This window comes from Puma concolor, chromosome B1, assembly GCF_028749965.1.
Source record: "Puma concolor isolate L17-30 chromosome B1, mPumCon1.1.hap2, whole genome shotgun sequence".
NCBI lineage: Eukaryota > Metazoa > Chordata > Mammalia > Carnivora > Felidae > Puma > Puma concolor.
The window spans coordinates 110007232-110028990 of NC_141670.1; positions in this window are offsets into that span (position 1 = coordinate 110007232).

A 21759-nucleotide genomic window follows, 5' to 3' on the forward strand; every position below is an offset into this window, starting at 1 on the left:
GTTCTAGCCAGAAAATAGACTACAGGTTATTTTAATAATTGATTTTTTTTTGATAAGAGGATGGAAGAATGGAGGGTGGAGACAGAACTAATTATAGGGTGAAAAAAATCCTATACTCATACTGAAGAAATAAATAAGTGGCTTATTCTGAGAAACGGGATATAACTCAGGTCAGCAAGACTAGGAATAAGAATGTACTCATTAAGGAAATCTTAGAAAGGATATACATTATATTTCTCTTCCCTGGTATAGAAACAGATACATTTAACATGTAACTTAATTATTTTTCCTGTAATATACTCATTCTGATTATTCTCAAGTCTTCCAAGTCAGATATGCATAATTGCCATGAGTTCCATGGAATATGCGAAGGATTGAAGTATTGAGGCTGAGATCTATCTATGTGTTTAGAACTGACCTGGGTTGGGAGAGAGTTTAGTCCTGGGGTTCTCTGGTTCCAGGGGGAAAAAAGATATTCAGTGATTGGCTGAAAATAGTAGACAGGAGTCAGATGAGATCAGAGAACAGATTCTAACAGAGACTAACAGTAGTGGATGGGAGAGAGCTCCTTACCTGTCCTACCGAGAACCCCCAAGAGCAGAAGCTTAAGGGGAAAGGGAGGGTATAGATAGAAGTGCAGATTTCTCATCTATTTCTACAGTTTTTCAAAGTGTGTAGAGTAAGTAACAAGGTGCCTCCATGAATCATGGGATCATGGCTGAGAATGATTAGCTAGCTGCAAATGCAATAATCTTCTTCATCACAGCTTTCATTGACTTCCATCTAAGAAGTCATTTGTTAAAAGAGTCCTGTGACACAGAAAAGGAGTGAATAACAGATTAGTTTTTATGAAATGAGAATATTTATATAATATACATAAAAATAAATAAAATGCATTTTTATGAAATTGCATAATACAAAGGTAAAGTAGTCAAGGTATTTGTTATGGCAGACTGGCGTTTTAAAGATTTCTATAATACTATAGAAGAGGTTACTTTTTTCTTTTACATTAAGTTTTCTGTCTTTGTGAGATTAAGATAATCAATTTCTTAATGCCTATAAGCAGAGGTTTTACAAGAATGAAAGGAAGAATGTAGTTTTGTGTTGTACAGAATTTAAATGTACATAAATTAATCCCACATTGAAGAATCCATTAAGATAGAGATTCTTTCAGTTCTTCCAAACACCTGCTTAACAAGTAATTAATAATAGGTCAATTGGTCATAATAAAAAGTAGGAGAGCTGAGCCCCTGAGTCTTCTCCATGTCTTTTGGTGAATGCCTGATGTTATTCTACTGTTATGAAATTTAATGCTTTCATCCTTCCTCCTTGACAATCTAGGCATCCCAATAGTCCCCTCTGGAAAGACTTCCATATGTCATAACTTCTCAGGTCCTCTTACTAATTACAAATATATGAATACCTATGTCATCTGTAGCCCATTTTTTAGTACTCCTGCTCACTCTCTGAGATGTGTGTGGTAAGGAGCAAGAGAAATGAACTAAGAACATGACCTATTTCTACTCCTGACACCATCACTAACTATATCATCATTAATAAACCTCTTTGAGATTGTGTTTCCTCATGTGTACGATGAGAATGTTTACTCTTTGTAATGGTATTTTCTTTTTTTAATATGAAATTTATTGTCAAATTGGTTTTCAAATCAAAACCACACTAAGATACCACCTCATGCCAGAGTGGCTAAAATGAACAAATCAGGAGACTATAGATGCTGGAGAGGATTTGGAGAAACAGAACCCTCTTGCACTGTTGGTGGGAATGCAAACTGGTGCAGCCACTCTGGAAAACAGTGTGGAGGTCCCTCAAAAAATTAAAAATAGATATACCCTATGACCCAGCAATAGCACTGCTAGGAATTTACCCAAGAGATACAGGAGCGCTGATGCATAGGGGCACTTGTACCCCAATGTTTATAGCAGCACTCTCAACAATAGCCAAACTATGGAAAGAGCCTAAATGTCCATCAACTGATGAATGGATAAAGAAGTTGTGGTTTATATAATGGTATTTTCTTTAGATGTTAATAACCTTTAATAAAAATGATAAGTAACATAAAACAGTGTTATTTATGGAGCGACTTTTCAGGACTTTTCCTGTGCAAATGCTTACTGTATATCTTCAAAATGGGGGCATGGCGTGCAACATTTTTCACCTTTATTTGATCATGAAACCCTGTGTTACCAGAACATCTTATAGAAGTAGTTTTATAGGCAGCAAATTTAGGAAACATGGGTCTTGACATCCCTCTGTTCTCAGATTCTACCTTACATCTTTCAGAATGTAAGAGAAGTAAAAATATAAATGTCCATTAATAACAAGGTAGTACTAGTGGGTTTTCTTAGACATACTTAATCAGAATATCTATATCAAGGGGGGTGGGAAGTTAAAAAGTACAACTAGTAAGAAAACCCCAGTGAATAGGTGAACTTCAGTGAAAGTAAAAAAAAAAATATTCTAAAGCTTAAAACAATGAATAATTGAGATGCTAGGGGGTGGTTTATTGATGGAGCTGGCTTTTGCCCTGAAACCTTTGCCTAGGTTAAGAAGCCATAGAATTTAAATGTTTGAAGTAGACCAGAGGAGGAAGCAGGTTGAATATTCTCTGTGAGTGAGCCTGAAAAAATCTACCCAGAGAGGGAAATGTGAAGATACTCATCAGTCTTCACCTTTATAATTCTTTTTAAGATTTTTAAGAAAAATTTTTATGTAATCTCTGCTCCTAAGGGGGCTCGAACCCACAACCCTGAGACCAAGAGCTGAACACTCCATTGACTGAGCCAGCCAGGCACACCTTCACCTTTATAATTTTTAACCACAAACCCATATGGGTTTGGTGCTAGAATTCACTCTATATCTGTGGTCCAAAAATCCCAAGAAAAAATGTAATCTCAAGTGGTCTTAGCTATGATGGCCTCATGTGCCTATATGAAGTTCAAACAAACTTTCTCTGAAGGAAGGCCTGGGTCCAGACTCTGGTGGGTACTGGCTATGGAGGTAACACTGACTTCATGAAGGTTACACACGAATACACTCAGTTATCCACCAGCAGTGAATGAAAAAAGGCAAGGAAAGATACCACATTTTGCCTTTGTGTGTTAACCTTAAATTTTAATGTGAAATGGTTTACCTCCAGAAAATCAATTAATGGAATTCACCATGTTAACAGACCGAAAGGAAATAGACTTATGATTATATTAATAGAGGCAGAAACAAAAGCACTTGATGAAAGTCAACATCTACTCATGACAGAACTTATACTAGACTAGAATTTATCACTGGTAAATTCTTAACCTGATAACAAATCTATCATATATAGAGAGATTTATATATACATTTATATATAAATTTATATATATTTTTTTATAGATATATATAAATAAATTTATATATACATTTATAAGATATACATGTATATTTATACACTTACATATAGATTATAAATAAGTTTATATATACATTTATAAGAGTATATATATACTCTTATAAATGTATGTATAAAATACTCCTGATAAAAATGTTTAAATATTAGTCATTGTAATTCATAGTCATATCTAGTAATCACTACCCTAAATGGCTTATTCTATCAGGAATAAATGTAAATATATTGAGTAAAATTAATATAATTTTGTTCTGTATAAATTCTAAGATTTTTTTAAATGGCCTATATAAAAGCATAACATCTCTCACTATCAGTGATAGCTAATCTTAAAATATCATATCAATAATGCACCCAAGTATAAGGTCTTACTGTTTCCACTTGAATTTTTTCTGCACATTTTTTAATAAGAGCTTCATTGAGATCATCCCATTCCACAAAATTCACCTTTTAAAAGTGTACAACTCAATGTTTATTATATTCAAAGATGTGCAACTATCACCATTATCTAATTTTAGAATATTTCCTTCACCCCCAAAATAAATTCTGTACCCAATAGCATTTAATCCCCATTGCCCCTCCCTCCCAGCCCTTAGCAACCACTGATCCACTTTCTCTCTATGGATTTGCCTCTTCTAAACAGTATATACTTCTACTATAAAAGTAATTATTCAATACATGAACTTTATGTCTGGAATCCTTCACTTAGTATAACGTTTTCAAGAGTCATCCATATCATACCAAGTATCAGTACTTCATTCCTTTTAATGGCAGAATAATATTCAGTTATATGGATACACATGTTTTGTTTATCCATTCAGCAGCTAATGAGCATTTGGGTGGTTTCCACCTTTTTATTGTTATAATTTTTGTATGAATATTAGTGTACAAATGTTTATGTGGACATATGTTTTCAATTTTCTTCAGTATATATATACCTAGGAGTGGAATTTCTGGATCATATGGTAACTCTATGTGTCACATTTGGAGGACATTCCAAACTGTGTTCCTAAGTGACTACAATGTTTTACAATCCTAATAGCTACTTCGGAGGGTCTAATTGCTCCACATCCTCACTAATACGAGTTATTGTCTGTCTTTATTATTTTAAGCATCTATGAGTTTGAAGTAATATTTCATTGTACTTCTAATTTGCATTTCTCAAATGACTTAAGGACATTGAGCATCTTTTCATTTGCTTATTGGGCCATTGTATATGTCCTCTGGAGAAATCTCTATTCAAATCCATTACCCATTTTTAATTGGATAATTTGCCTTTTTATTGTTGGATTGTGAGAGTAGTTAGTATATTCTGAATACAAGTCCGTTACCAGATATAAGATTTGCAAATATTTTCTCCTATTGTATGCGTTATCTTTTAACTGTCTTATGGTGTCTTAGGAAGCACAAATTTTTAAATTTTTACGAAGTCCAGTTTACCTATTTTTGTTTATCACTTGTGTTTTTATTGCGCAAAGAAACTATGAAGATTTATTCCTCTGTTTTCTTTTAAGAGTCTTATAGTTTTAGCTCTTACACACAGGTCTATGATCCATTTTGAGTTAATTTTATATATGATATACGGTATGTGATCCAACTTCATTTTTTGCATGTAGATATCCAGCTATCCCAGTCCCTTTGTTCAAGTGTTAAGTTTCTTTTTTTTTTAATTTTTTTTAACGTTTATTTATTTTTGAGACAGAGAGAGACAGAGCATGAACGGGGGAGGGTCAGAGAGAGGGAGACACAGAATCTGAAACAGGCTCCAGGCTCTGAGCTGTCAGCACAGAGCCTAACGCGGGGCTCGAACTCACGGACGGCGAGATCATGACCCGAGCCGAAGTCGGCCGCTTAACCGACTGAGCCACCCAGGCACCCCAAGTCTTCTTTAAGTTTCAATAAACGAGATTGTGCAAATGAAATCCAAACAGAACTGCCTGGGCCTCTTTCACAAATTGCCCCTTCAGATGTAAACTAGAACTTGCAGATAATGTGGGGACTTGCCTAGACCTTGTAATTCTGAAAAACTGGTGCTCATCTATTCTCACCACCATGAAGTCTTGGGCAGATTGAATCCTTTCATATGTTGGTCTCCCATAAACCAATCAATTTTCCACTGCCCCAGTAAAATTGTTAACATTTTTAGAACTTTAAATATAGTAGCTAAGAACCACATTTACCTTCTAACATAAGAAACATGTGTCCTTTTAACCACAAACATATCTCACAAGCCTGAGTATCCAATAACAGCCAAGTATGGAAGATTCAGCAGTGCCTCCCTCACTTCAAGGCTTGTTTTTTGTTTTTTTTTTTTTTCAACGTTTATTTATTTCTTTAGAGAGAGAGAGAGAGTGAGAGAGAGAATGAGTGGGGGAGGGGCAGAGATAGAGGGAGACACAGAATCAGAAACAGGCTCCAGGCTCTGAGCTGTCAGCACAGAGCCCTATGCGGGGCTTGAACTCACAAACTGTGAGATCATAACCTAAGCAGAAGTCAGACGCTTAACTGACTGAGCCACCCAGGCGCCCCTCATGGCTCGCTTTTGAGGGGGTCTAACCAGCATTCCTCACACAGCAATGTGCAGTGTGTTCTTCCCCTCTGAAATGATTCTCTATTTTATTTCTTTTCCTACGTTTATTTATTCAGTAATTCATTAAAACTAAGTGCCTACTATGGGTCAGGCATGAGCTGGGGAAGAATATAATACAAATGTATGTAAAAACAGATACTGCTCAGGTCACACAGGACTTTAAACTTAGTGATGAAGATCTACATTAACCAAATAAACAATTTTAGCTGAGCATCACGATATTGTGAAAGTCTTTAACAGAAGGATGGATTGAACATGGTCAGAAATCAGGGAAAATGTTCTCAAGGAAGTATCCCTTTTTCTAAGATCTGAAGGCCGAATGGTATTGAAGATTTAGAATGCACTGGGAAGGGGATACTAACTTTCCAGACAACAAAGCATCATCCACAAGATGGAGAGAGAGAGCGCACAAGTGGGTGAGAGGCGCAGAGGGAGAGAGACAGAGAGACAGAGATATTGAATCCTAAGCAGGCTCTGTGCTCAGTGTGGAGCCCAACATAAGGCTGGACCAATGACCTTGGGATCATGACCTGAGCCTAAATCGAGACTCAGACCCTTAACCAATTGAGCTACCCAGGCACCCCTGTTTACTTTTAAGTCAGTGAAATATGCTTAGATGTTTCTGCCTAAACTTGGAGAGTGATGCTCCATTCTTTTGTTTTCATTATCACCTTTGCTATCACCCCTGATATACTTCTGGCTATTTGTCTCATCTGCACAATTATATGCTTCTCCTTTAGTAACCTGCCATTTACAGTCAGTTTAACTACTAGACAGTATTAGGACATTATAGCCAAGCCTTCCCAGCCCAATCCAACCCATATACCTTCACAGGACTTCTAAAGCCCTCAGAGGTCTGCCCTGTGAAGATCACTGGCAGAAAGCCAGGATTTCTGTCTTCTTGTCCCAACTCTGACACAAGCAAGTTATAAGAGCTTGAACAAACCTCTTTACATTACATGATCTCAGTTTTTTCATTAGATAGTTTTTAGTGATCCTTCTAGCTATAAAATTAGAAAATTCTATTTCCAGCAACTTTCTACATACCCGCTGCATTTGAATCTAGCCACCCTTCTTCCCATTCACGAAGGTACTTCAGTTAAGCCTAACTGAATCTTTTCCCATAAAGTAGTCCATGCAAAGGAGATCTATTCCATTCAAAGGAGACACTGTGCTGTCATTCAAGGCATAGTTCCAAGTCTGCCCTTTTCGGGAATTTCTAAAATGCCAAAAACAGGGTTGGCTTGAGAAGGCAGAAAAGAACAATGTGTAAGTGAATCACAGGAGTTGACTCTCCTCACTCGGTATAAGTTGTAAGTCACTTCCCGTGAGTGGGCAAATGACTATTTACAAAGCTATTACAGATCTCATTAATTGTCATTATTATTCACAGATATCACTGCAATTACCAGAGTGCCTCTGTGTGCTTTACCTTGGAGTTCTCTTTTTAATTAGTCATATTGAGTGTAACTAGCTGACCTCCTTGCATAATGGATAAGGGAAAGGAAGTACACAGCAAGGTGATTAAAAACAGGATCTTTGTTGAAGAGAAGGGAAAGGAGTGAATCTATGAGGATCAATCAGCAGCACTTCATCACCAAGCATTGACTGCAATTTCACCTGCACAGAAACCAAGAGAAATGACATTGTTACACATGCAAAAATAATGACATTTTGATGGACTTCCCCTCCTCCAGGGAAGGAGAGGAGAGACTGTCTTCCAAAGACTGGAAATAAAGAATTAAGTTGCCAGCAAAACTCTTACCCTTTTATTTAAACATTTAACACAATACCCAAGTGAAGCATGATTAATAAGAAATCTACCCATGATATCAATTTATGTTGATGGAACTCAGTGTCAAGTGACACAATCACATTGCAGATCTTTAATTTATTATTTAGTCTGTTTTTCCTTGTGGTTCACTTGAATATAAGGATTGGTAAGTTTATCTATATCTAGTAATTTCTAATCTATAAAGCAATAACTTTTGCTTTCTTAATATAATGCAACTGGTTCATCAGTTCTTTCGCAAACAATCTTAGGAATAAACTATTAAAGAAGCATTTGAATTTATTGTATAACACAATGCTTGCTACTTATATCAGTCAATCAAAACTATTATTGAGTTCCTACCATAGTCACCACACTGTGGTCATTGCTAAAGTGAAAGCAGAATAGCAACAACAACAACAACAACAAAAGTGTAATTAACTGTTACAGGGAGAATTGTAACAGGCTATAAGTGATAAAGTTTAAAGAAGAAAGAGCTATATGAAGACTAAGGCTGGAGGAAAAATTTTATAGAGGAAATAAAGATCAAACCAGACCTAATACTGTATCTTGAGAGGTGTATATATAAGAGAATGATTAGCCACACAAAGAAAAACACCAAACAAAAATATAGAGATAGGAAGACTTTTATTATATTTTTAGGTCTGTGAAAACCTTCCCTAAAAGGTTCATTTTGAGAAGCAGTGAAGAAATGTAGAATAGAAAATGTAGAAAAATTGTGTATAGTGTTTCAAAGGAAAGAAGGAGTATAGACTTATTATGTGATAATAATAACTTAGAATCTTGACAGATCTTGCAAGCATTTTCAGAGTGATTACCTGCAGTGGGCAAGCCACACATTGTCATCAGCTTCATTCAGTAGATGAGGAAACAGTCTTGTTATAACTCAGGGACTAGTTAAGTGGTATCTACAGCTTGTTGAGGTGGTCTGACTTAGGCAGAGATCCTACTATTCCATCTGCTTCATAGAGCAGAAACAAGATGAATGTGTCATTCAAGGAAAATTAGTCTTACCGCCAGTTCAGGATGGACTGGAGAGATGAGAAGAGTTGACGGCAGCTAGAGTCAGGCATGGGCTTCAGTGTCTTCCTTGACTCAGACAGTGAAAATGGATACGCACTAGTCTAAAGAAGTGTGATGAGCCAAAGAAGATTAGTTTAGCGGGGGGATAATGATGAAGCTAATAAAGATTCTAATTTTGGTTAAGAAGATACACATTGATTAGTAAGGATTGAGTTAATAATATTTGAATATTTCAATCTAATACCTAAAAGGAAATAGACATTCTGTGTGAGAAGGTAAGCTTAAAGACAAAGTTAGTGTGGAGGCAGTTGGTGAAGTAAGGAAATTAAGAGGTCCTTCAAAAGGAATGTGAGAAGCATGGAGGACTTCTCACTGCACTGTCCACTCTAACCCTTACTCTTTCTTCAAGTCTTGGCTTATGAAATACATATAGTGGAATTCCGGACTCACCTGTGTGAGTAGAGTTCTATTCTGTTAGTACCCTAAACCCAACCACACCTCTGTAATAGCACTTATCAAGCCCTGTGGGACTTACTGACATACTTTTATTTCTCCCTTTCTCAACCCAGCATCTAGATACTTGATGCATAGCAAAGAATTGCTAAACATTATAAAAGAAGAGAAACAGGTAAAGGTGGTTGAAGACACAGTAGTTCCTTTCCCCCACCAACTCCCGAGTTAAGATCATTCATCTACTAAGTCTTTGAATTCCTTCAAAGTGAAGCCAGACAAGAGAGTTTTGAGGAAAAGTGGAGCATGTTTGCGAAAGTCATCATGGAAAATGGGGAAGTGAGGTGACAAGGAAAACATGGCAGTTTTGTTAGGTGATGTTAGAAGACCAACTGAAGTCACAACTATGCATTTAGAATGGTTAATAAAATCTCTTAAGCTTTATTGAGACTTGTTGGAATGAAAATAAATGCAAAGCAATAAAAGTACATGTTCCCAGTGTTAAAAAAAAAAAAAACTGTTTAGAGAAGAAAGCAGTATCTCAAGAAGATAGTTACCTTCATGAGAATCTGTGAATTTTTGGGGCTGATACATGTTGACTTGTAAACACAAGAGAAATGGAAAGAGAAGCAGAGACAATATTATTGTGGAATGTTTTAGATCATCTGGTCCATTCTTGGCACAAAAGTAAGAAGCCATTGGCAACTTCCAGACACTGGGAAATCCTAAGAGTTTGTTTAGCTAATAAACGTAGTTCCTAACAAGTTCTTGTCTTAGTGAAAAATTCATTTTGGAAAGAAATTCATTATTCCAAGACAATAAGGATGAATTTGTGTTGAAGTAAAATTAGCAGGAATCAATAAGCATCTTCCATCAGCTACAGAGAATTTGAAAACAGAAAAACAAGATTATTTTTAGGGAGCTAAACTACTAACACATAATAACTTAAGATAGAAATAAACAAATTCGCCTTGGGGAGCGTGGGCCTGCAAGGAAATGATTTTATGTTTCTTCACACTAGGGCTTTCTGAGCAAAGCTTACTGAAACTTAGAACTTGAATTAAAAACAAGCCATTGCAGGTAATTTATGACGGATTGTCTAGTGAAAGAAAAAAGGTTTTTAGTTTTTAATAGGGAGATAAATGGCTTATGGACAAGTCTGTAACCTGAATCAATGAGCTAGGATATCTAATGAAAACTGTAGTGTATCTGATTAGCAATGGAAGGAAAGAATTGGGAGTAATCATACTTTCAAAGTTAGTAGTGTCTTTGCTATTTTCCAAGGTTAAAGATCTTAATCAACTATAGCAGTTTCTCAGAATTGAGTGGGCAATGGAGCTTATTTTAAGGGAAAAAATACTCAGAGACCATTGAAAATCTTGCACTCAAACCTCCAGGAATCTACTCACATCCATTTTAGAACATCTACTTAAGAATTAAAAATTCTTTTCAACTATGAATAATTTCGATAAAAATGCAACTTGGTTCTTATAACTCATTTTTATAATTCTTAAAATAAAAATCAGAAGTAAAATATAATCATAGAAATAATAAATCTCCAAAACACATTGAAAGACTTTAGGAGTTTCTGAACAACAGTGGGAAGAACACTTTATATATAGATATTTTCCTCTTACTAAGGTGGATGGATAGTCTTTCACAGAATGATGTCCTAATGATTAAAATCATCCAACTTATTTTAATTTTCTCTTATTTTATGATTTTCAATTACAATTTGACATTTTGTGTACACTTGACTACAGAAAAAGAATAAGCTCATGAGTTAATGCAAATGTCCACATATCACAGTTGATATAGGTCTGTTAGTATAAATTCACAAATTGTCATCCTGTTTTTTAAATTTTATTTCGCTGTGCTCTTGACCAGTTCTACAGCTAGGGTAGTGACTCTGCATACATTAACAATTATATTTCCAAAGTAGCAAATCTGAGAACAAACTCCTGAAATGTGATCATCAATCACTTCTTTTAAATGATGACCAGCCTTCCTCAGGTGGTGCTATTCCTTCTCATTGCAAAGATGAGACAAGGACAAAGAAACTATGTGACTTTTGAGTTTATAATAACTGAGAAGATGAAGACATGTGTGCTTGAAGGCAGAAACCCAAATATCTAGGAAAGACATAGTATTGATCTCATGATATGAGATTCTGTCATGGAAGGTGCTTAGGGGTTCTTAGAAATATTATCTTTATTTTCTCAATCATAAGTGATCCAGTTGAGAAATGTAGAAGGTTCCAAAATGATGCCAGAAAAAGTCTATACAGTGTGTTCTGATAAGCTCACACTTTAAAATTCAAATACAAATGGTGGGGAAAACACATAGTAAGATCAATAAGAAGATGACACATATCAACAAGTTTAATGCCCTTGCATCTAAAGCCACTAATGAGTTTAGGCTTTAAAAAAATTTGCTATGAACAACAATGTCCACTCTTGTTGTTAAGTTCAAATCAAAAAAGATGATAAAATAAAAAGCTTGCTTTCAGCAGCCTATGATATGTTATTGATGGACACCATGAGGCATATTTTGTCTGTCATTGTGTTTCTACCTACCCTGTGAAGGAGAATGATCTTCAACACAGTAAGAAGGAAGTAAAACCTAATATGAATGAGGAGATTGTAAAATAATACCCTGACTGTTGTAAATGAATTAAATTCTCATGGTGGGAGGATAATTATATCTCAGGATATGGAAAAATGTGTAAATGAGATCAGTGAACTACTGTTAGAAACCTTTGAAGAGTTTGAAGAGTATAAGTGATGCCAGAGGCCTATGGAGAAATAAATACCACTGCTAATTTAAAAAGGGGAAAGAAATAGAATATTTCATATATTTATTATTTATACATTTATTTATATTTGCCCCACTTTCATATAGGTTTTGAGGGTTTTTACACAAAAGCACCATAGAAATAAGAACAGCAATAGTTGCAATATAATAGAAAAAAAATTAAATGGGGTAGGGAGGAGAGAATCCTAGCTGCAGGCCTGGGAGGTGCACTGAAGAGACTCTTCATGTCTTCTCCATGCTGGACTCTCATCCACTGGCCACAGGTGATGAACTGATCCAGTGTGGGGCAGCTGATCAACTTTGGATCATTCAGAATCTTATTTCCAGTTATCAGAAGTTCAAAATGAGGTAATGTGGAAGCTGGTAGTTATTGTAGCTCAAGTTACATGTAATTCTCTAAATATAAAATTAGTAAAGTGCCTGCTAGAATTTTCACATCTGATCTGAATCCTTCTCTTCCTGAGACCTGATTATTGAACTTGTCTTCTAATACTCTCCTCTATAGGCTAACTCCTGTAAATAAGAATCCCCCAAATTTCAGTTGGCTTACCATGGTAAAAATTAATCTTCTGCTCACACCGTACTCAGGTTGGGCAAGTGAATAAAGACATTATTTTTGTGGTTCAGACCTGAGAGTGCCAGAAATCAATTCTATACCATTTATTGACTGGGACTCAGGCCTATGGCCACACACTATACATCTGTACATCATCTAGCTGTGTGCCCAGGAGAGAGAGGAACAGTTTGACGAACAGCTAGACAGTCTCTGTAACCCTTCTGGTCACCGGATGTTTTTGACTCTTTTTCCCACACAGAGAATATACTGACCCCGTGGTCAAGGGATAACATTAAAAAATCATGCAGTCACGACATCCAGCTCATATTCCTAGAAAAGGTCAAGAGTTTGGTGCCAAGCCACTTTCACACCCCATATTCTTTGTCTAAGCTAGTAAGAATAGATTTATGATGCTTGCAACCAAAAATATTACATAACAAGCAACAACTGAAAATAGACTTTTAGGAAAGTACTTTCTAAAACAAGTTGGTTCTTGGAATTACTTAGAAAGTTTGTTTTGTTGTTGTTGTTGTTGTTGTTTTTGTTGTTGTTTTAATACAAATGGGCTCTGCCTTCAAAGATTCTGATTTATCTGGACTGGGGTCCTGACATAAGTCTTTTTAAACACCCCTCAGGTGAGTCTAATGTGCATTCAGACCTAAGAACCATCTCTCCAGGAGAAAAGACAACTGTGTGTATTAGTAACCATGTTTATGAAATCAGAAGAACCAATAGATTGTGAAGAAAACTGTCCACATAGGAGAAATCTACTAATTTTTTGACCTTTGTTAATAATCATCTGACTAATGAGCTTTCTTTATATCTAACACATAGGTACCAATCCTCTGTTGACAAGGTTACATATCAGAATGAAGATTTTTAAGATGCCATCTGAAAGAATTTGTATTCTGATTGAATAAAAGTCATCACAGGACCTAGAGATTACAACCACCTGAGCTAGAGAGAAAAAAATCTGGTTTAAGAATGCTTTTAAGTATTTGCATAAGAATTAAATCTATGTCTTGTAGGGAATGTACTCTCAAAATGCCTCTGTGGCTTTTCCTCCTTTTAAAAAAATTCTTATTTGTGACTTCTTTTTTTTTTAATCACAGTTTCAGATGAAAGAAAATATTTGATGAAAATTCACCAAACAGGTTGTTGGATAATTATAGATCCTGGTTGTCAAGTCCCCTCCCTACATGTGAGCCCTTTATCTTGCTAGACTATTCTCTTCTTCCCCTCCCCACATCTGGTCCTGTGCAGGTGAGCCTGAAATCCTACCTGAGTGAGTGGGAGGGGCCTTCCACAAAAAAAGCCAGGTAGGCCACTTGGGTTTTGGACTTAACACTAAGTGGGGGAACTCAGACTACTAAGCCGTCCGACCTGAAGTTTTTCCCCAAATGTCGCCATAGGATGCAAATAGAATTTATAATCATATCTTTAAAAACGATCTTAAGATTTAAGCAGACTTTCAGAGATTACTGAACCAAGACTTTCAGAAATGAAAAGGATGGAAGTGGACAAACAGGAAAAATACATTCTCTTAAATGATGACTCGGACTTGGAAGAGTTTGACAAAAGTAAAGTTTCTTTAATGCATCAAACTCAAAAAGGGTAAGTTTTATGATATGTGGATAGACTAATTTTATTCAAAGGAGACTGCCCAATTTACAGCAATGTGTGTATATGTGGACATAGTAAAAATGAACACTCAGAAATTCTATCTATAGCCACGCAAGGTATTAGATACATGACGGTAAAATATTTCATCTAAGCATTGGAATATGAGACAATGGGTATTTTATTATTGCATGTAGTTGCTAATTGATTTTAATAATTTTGAAGAGCGCATTTTAATGCACAGATATTTACCAAATCACCTATCTCTTAACAAAAAGGTATCTGTGTAACAAAGGTGCATCTCTTACTGAACTGCCAACTCATATTCACTTTATGGCCACTCTGTATCTGTACATTTAGAGCCAGGCATAACAGAAAAAAAATCCATGTGGTTTTTGTCCAATATTGATTAACTATAAATAAGGTCATTTTGGAATGTTTGTCTCCAGGTGTCTTCTATTTATTTTTTCTAAATCATAGGCATGTGGATGGATTAAAATCGAACCACTTTTGATACACATAGAGATTTGGCATTTATAAAAGCATGGGTTTAGAGCTTGTTTCAGACTAATTGGCCAAATGTGATAAGACAATTTTTCAAGCTACTTTATATATTTCTATTTTACAATCATTTACTGTTAATTTTCTGCCTGTCACTCTCTTCCAAACATCACTTATCCTTTAAAAGCAAACTGATTACAATCCTCTGGGGGAAACAGCTCCAAATTGCAAATAATAACAACAGACAGGTTCAAAATCTTCAGCTTAACTCCCCCAAAGGCTGATCTTACACAGGGCAAAGATATTTAGATTAAAAACTTGCAGACAACTAATGAAAATGAGATACTGATTGGCATAGAATATAACACCTTCACCAAATTTTTTGCTTTGCTTTTAGTAATTTTATGTACTGTGAAGGCTGCAAATGCTTTGCATGTCTGTGTTTATGGAAAATAGTTACAGCACTTTTGGTAGAGTGTTTAACTCTATCATGTCATGATGTTACCTTGCAATGTCTATGTACATGAAGTTTCCAGCATCAAAAGCGGCTGGAGGTAAGCATGATCTAATCCTAAAGATTTTTCAGATGTGCTTGGGTAATCCACTCTGAATGAATCTTGTTGTTGACTAAAAAACTATATTTTATTTGGAAATGATGACATGCTTTACATATCCTCAGTAAAGATAAGCTTGGCATGCAGAAATCAAATTCTTTGTTGTTATGACATGTAAGCATCAAAGCAACAAGCATATGAAATGTTAGGACTGTCAGTGATTTTTGCAGACATCACAATAACCTAGGCTGAAAACTGTGGAAAAAAATAGTCTTATGCTGTGAAAAATAAAGACAGGGTTTGTTTGTTTTTTCACCCTATGAGATATGTGGAAAGGTTAAAAGAAGTATTTTCCTGTTTTGTGTCCCAGTTGAAGTATATTTTTCACATGATATAAAATGACACTTTCTTGTAAAATAGATTAAAATTGAACCCACTAAATTCGATGTCTCTAAATCACACAGAACTCTAACAATTGAAAATGTCATTTAGTAATCTCCCTTCTCCTGGTGACATACCCCAAATCCCTTCTTATTGGGCACAGAAAATTGAGAAAGGATTTACAGGTGAAAGATTTCTTTTAAGACCCATGAAGTACTACACTGTTTATTTGTCTAATGATACCATAAAAGAGAAGAAAAGTGGGAAGAACAGGAAACAAGTGAAATCAGATATTCTTCCTCCTAAGAAAAAAAAATGGTCTTATTTAATTGAAAGTACAGAAATTTTTGAAAAGGAATTGCTCATATTACTGACATTTTAAGCCCCTTTTGCTAAAAGTTAACATATTCATTCCTTAAACAAACATGTTAACTGAAAACTGAATCAGAAGGATAATCATTTATGTGGAAATAATTTAAATATACATATTTGAGGTTAAAAGCCTTGCTTATTCAGCTGTGACTATGGCTTGGTGTAACTTAATAAGAGCACACAAAAAAATCTGCACCAGGGTTTTGTCTGGTTTTCTCTAGCTTTAGTTTATCCATTTGTTTTGTTTTGTTTTGTTTTGTTTTGTTTTGTTTGATCGTATCTCTGCTCATTCATTAACTCCCTAAATGCCCTGACTACTAGTAAAGTTAGTATTTGGCATACTTACAGTTAAATTTCCTCAGATTCCAGAATAGATAAGCACAAAGTAGGTTTTTTTTTTTTAATTGAACCTGAAAATTCCTTTTCCTCCCTCTGTCCTTCCTTCCTATTTCCACTCCCCCCAAGAAAGGCCGGAGATAATAATTCCCTCAACAGAGACAAATAAAATGTACCCCAAGTGCTGAAAGAGGGGAAAGAAAGAGAAGGGAAGTAGGGAGAGAAGGAGAATGGGGAAGAGGAAAGATAGGAGGGTGGGAAGCAGGGCGGGGATGCCAGGAGAGACCACCCTGCCTCCAGACTGTTCCCAAGCTTTCTATGCATGACTATTACAGATTTTTCCAAGCAGGTTAGAAGCATTTCCAAACTGAATTTAAGTTGGAAAAAACTTAAACTACAGTCTGTTTAAAAATTTTACATTTTTCCTTTAATCTTCTATTATTGGAAAGTTCATATTCAGGGTCTTCCTAAAACCAGTAGCTCCCATTTATTGAGCACTGTGCACAAAGCACTATATTGAACGTACCAGTTGGGTTTTCACAACCATACAAGGTAGATTTTCTTAGTTTGCAGATCAGAAAATTAAGGCTCAGGAAATGCTGTTTACTCGGTTTCTAAGTATTAAAACTAAGAAACTGACTCTCTGTGTTTTCCTAACTCTGTAGGTACCGAAACCTTTGTGTGTTTTACTGACTGCAGGAGGCAGATTAGGAGGGTAAAGACTTACACCTGTTTTGATGAGGTCTGGGCAAATGGTCTCCACCTGATATGGCCCTTCTTGGCTGTGACCTTGGGTAGGTCCCTCCAAGGGGCCTTCATTTATTCTCTCAATGTTTCCTTAATAGCAGTCATCCCACTGGTATTAATTTGTTTGATGCCCCTGCTCCCCTCTTGTTACAATATTCACTGCCTAGCTTCCACAGACCGCTAGAGTACTGGGCATGTAGCTGACGTCCAGGAAATGCTTGTTGAAATAATTGGTTATAAATCATATCTATAAATACATAAATATGATTCCAGTGTACTTGGGGGAAAGAGAGAATTCTTTGCAAATGATAAACTTCCAACAAGGGCTGTATAAATGATCAACTGTAGACATGCCGTCTCGTGGTCAGCTATTTGCCTCTCTGGGTGGAGATGTGAGAGGCAGTGAATTCAACTTGGAGGAAATTGTGTGGCTATCTCCTATGCTAATGCTTGACTCAAAATCCATTGCCTAGTAAGGCCCTTTCTCTCCATTGTTAGGAGTTACAAAGTGGGTTTCCTCTCTATTTCTATGAAGATGAGAACATCATTCAGAGAAACTGATTTCACTAAAGTTGCAGGAATAAGGCTGAATATGTTATTTAAAAAGGGAGAGTAAAGAAAAATGGTTCCTTTCATCATTTCTGCCTGGTAGTGTATAAAATTTATTCTCTTCAAATTGCAAAAAAAAAAAAAAAAAAAAAAAAGACAATCACCTCAGTTATGTGTGCCAAATAAACCCTCCATTTACATCCATTATCCCCTTGGCTAACTATCTCAGGTCATTTGATTGTTCTGGCACAATAACTTGCCATCTGAGAAATATAATTGTTATAGCAGAGAAAACTGTTGAATCTTATAGTGGGCCTGGTCTAAGCAAAAACATAGCAAGTTTATAATTAAAGTGAATTAAACAATTTTGCTAGAATGGATAAAGGCAATTGATATCTGCAGATATATATATTTAGACAAACATAAGAAGCAAATTGAGCGTGTCATTATTTCAAATTGGAAATTAAAAAAATAATAGATTACTCATAAAGCTATCCAGGAACACAGAGAAATTGGTCATGGTGGAAATTTTAACTGTGAAAAGTGATGCAATTAAACATAATTGGACATTCACTCTGAACAGCAAGATGATACTCAGGGCAATCAAGAATAGATTCAGAATTGGAAAGAAAAAATTGAAGAAAGAACCATCAACAGTCATATTTTTAAAAATGTAGTCAGGCAGTATGCATTAAGGCTTTCAGGTAAAATTACTTTAACAGTTTTCACTTGGCCCTTAAATGAAATCTTTTGTTCACCAAACCTCTACAGCACCTCAGAACTTCCGAAAGTCATTTGTGCTCCTTAGAACAAAGGGCTGTGAAACTCAGGCTGGAAATGCTTACAATGGTATTCTGATATACGCCTATTTTTCATTTATTCATCAGCTCAACAATCTCTAATATATCCAACTATGTATCAGATAATAGGAAATATAAGAATGTATGATCCCTGCCCTCATGATATGATTGTGTAAAGTGATGTGTTACGTACAAATTGCTAGATAATCCCGGAAAGGGAGCTACTAACTCCCTGGAATTATTAAGGAATCCATTTGACCTCAGTCTTGTGGAATGAGTAGAAATTTGCTATGTAGAGGGGCGCCTGGGTGGCGCAGTCGGTTAAGCGTCCGACTTCAGCCAGGTCACGATCTCGCGGTCCGTGAGTTCGAGCCCCGCGTCAGGCTCTGCGCTGATGGCTCAGAGCCTGGAGCCTGTTTCCGATTCTGTGTCTCCCTCTCTCTCTGCCCCTCCCCCGTTCATGCTCTGTCTCTCTCTGTCCCAAAAAAAATAAATAAACGTTAAAAAATAAATAAATAAAAAAAATAAATAAATAAAAAAGAAATTTGCTATGTAGAGAAGGAATAAAGCAATCCTGGTCTGAAAAGATCAAGTGAGGAGGGGAAATGGTAGGGGGGGAGGAGGACCTCTTTAGCTATTTGTGCTAAATCACCTCCCAAGGAACATTATTACATCTAGGAATGAATTATCTCAAGATAAATACTGTTTCATTAAATGCATCCTTGGCAACTTTGAGGCATCCACATTATATGCTCTTGAATACTTCTCCTCAGAAATCCAGACTATTCTCTCTACACTGATGAAAGAAATCATGATATGCTCCTATTTTAAATATGTTTCTATAAGTGTTCCACTCTCCACATGATGTGGAAAAAAGTAGGAGATGAGAGTAAATCCATGGTTTTGAATTTTTACAAGAATTTACGTACTGTTTTGAAAACCAACATAAGGTTTGCGATTAAAGTACATTTGTTAAAAACTGAGATTCTGGAATCAGACTGCTTGAATTCAAATCCTTCCTCTGCCATTTACCAGCTTTGGGAAGCTGAACAAGTTGTTTTTATTTTCCTGAGTCTCAGCGTCCTCATCTGTAAAATGAAAATAATAGTGCTATCACCTTTAAAGGGTGATGTGAAGAGCAAATGTGGTAATGCTTATTAGTGCTGCACAAAGTTGCTGTCACTGAATAAACGTTCAGAAGTTTAGTTGCGATTGTAATAACTGTTCTCAAAGCATAATCAAGAGTCACATGCATACACATATATACATGCAAAAGGAGAAGAGAATCTTTTTTTTCATCCTGAAAAAGACATTAACCAAAATTGGCTGGCACAAGGTACCTCCTCATATCAAGTTTTTACCTTCACCTTCACCATCTTTTACCATATCTTACGACTTTTGAAAAAAAATTTTAATGTTTATTTATTTTTGAAAGAGAGAGAGAGACACAGAGTGTGAGCGGGGAAGGGGTAGAGAAAGAGGGAGACACAGAATCTGAAGTGGGCTCCATGCTCTGAGCTGTCAGCACAGAGCCTGATGCGGGGCTCGAACTCGTGAATCCGAGATCATGACCTGAGCCAAAGTCCCACGCTTAACCGACTGAGCCACCCAAGCACCCGTATCATATTTTAAGAGTTTCTACTAAAACTAACCACAATGGCTGGGACAGTGTGCTTCCCTAATCTTGACAATTCGGTTTCCCTGTCATTAAGACTGCTTGTTATGAGAACAGCCAAGAGACATAATAAGACTGGCTCTTCAATGTGCACAGTAGATTGTACTGTCTAGATGGCATGCCTTTTTCTAACGTATTATTTTTCTCCCAAATTACATCCACTAACAACACTTTCTCTGTACAATATCTTACTCTCTTTCTTTTCTATTATTGTATTCCTGTCATTTAGTCTTCATCATAGGGACACCTGAATCTTCAGCTACAGCTGTGTTTCTCACTCTTCAAATAGCTAATTGCAAGTCCCTCTGATTCCTCCTTTTCCAAACTATCTCTTCTTCCCTTTCCATTGCTGCCAACCTAAGCCAAGCTCCAATCTCTCATGTCTCATGTGTGACCTATTATAATAGCCTCCTGTCCCCCAGACCATAATCCAACCAATATATCCTACAGTTTATGGCCACAACACACCCTTGCTCCATAACCTCCACTGATACCATTAGCTGTAGGATAACGTTAAAATTGCCTAGTAAAGTGTTCAAAATGGAAAATTGAAGGAAGAAAAAAATACGTACTGAGATGTTTTTTCTAAATAGGCAATAGTTTAAAATATGAGCACGTGGAAGGAAAAAAAAAGAAGGAAGGAAGGAAGGAAGGAAGGAAGGAAGGAAGGAAGAAAGAAGGGAGGGACAGAGGAAGGAAAGACCTCTTGGATTTTACAGATCAAGGTCAAGCTTACATTTAATGTGATAAGACTGCAATAGCCCTGCTTTGCTCCTCATATACAAAAGGAGTGAAGCTGACTGATGACCATTGCAAGATCTCCTTTCAGATATATTAACTTAAAATGCTAAATATTTTTTTAAATTTCCATTATTAATCAAATGCATAAAAACAAAATAATTTCACTGTCTCAAGGATATACTATAATTTCAAATTGCAGCTCTGATTTAGTGAAGATATCCAGGCTATTGTGCAAGTTTTCCTATTACATTTCATATACTTTTTGTAATTTCTCTGATCACTAAAGAGAAATATAGATCTCCTGTTGCTAACTGTAAGAATACAATATACTTTAATTAAAACAACTTATTGTCTATATTTTGGCAGGAAGCTCCTCTCAAGAAGACAGAAAACTAAGAGGTTTTCATCCTGCGATCAACCTCAAAGGCTCTGTCATGCTTTTTTTATGCTGCTGATACTAACATCCCAGATGTTTTTAAGTGCCTTTGTCCTAAAAATTCATCAAGATTTGAGCACACTTAAAAAAAAGGGGGCATCGACACCAGTGAAAGGTAAATGAACAACAAATTTCTTGTTTGTGTTATAACCACATTTTTGGTTTTAAGTTAGATAAGCCTCAAGTAAAAATCTACACTTATGTGACTCAATTGATTCAGTTTCCATTTTTTAGAGGTTATAAGTTTTTCTAGTTCTTTTCTCTAACAGGAAAACAGAAAAACTTCCCACAATTTTCAAAAGTGGCTTGGAAAACACTGTCATTTTTGTCCCCTCACACAAATTCTATCTGAATAAATTTAACCTGAAATCTGTTGAAATGTAGAGCTTTCTGCCATACATATGTATATAGCATACATAAAA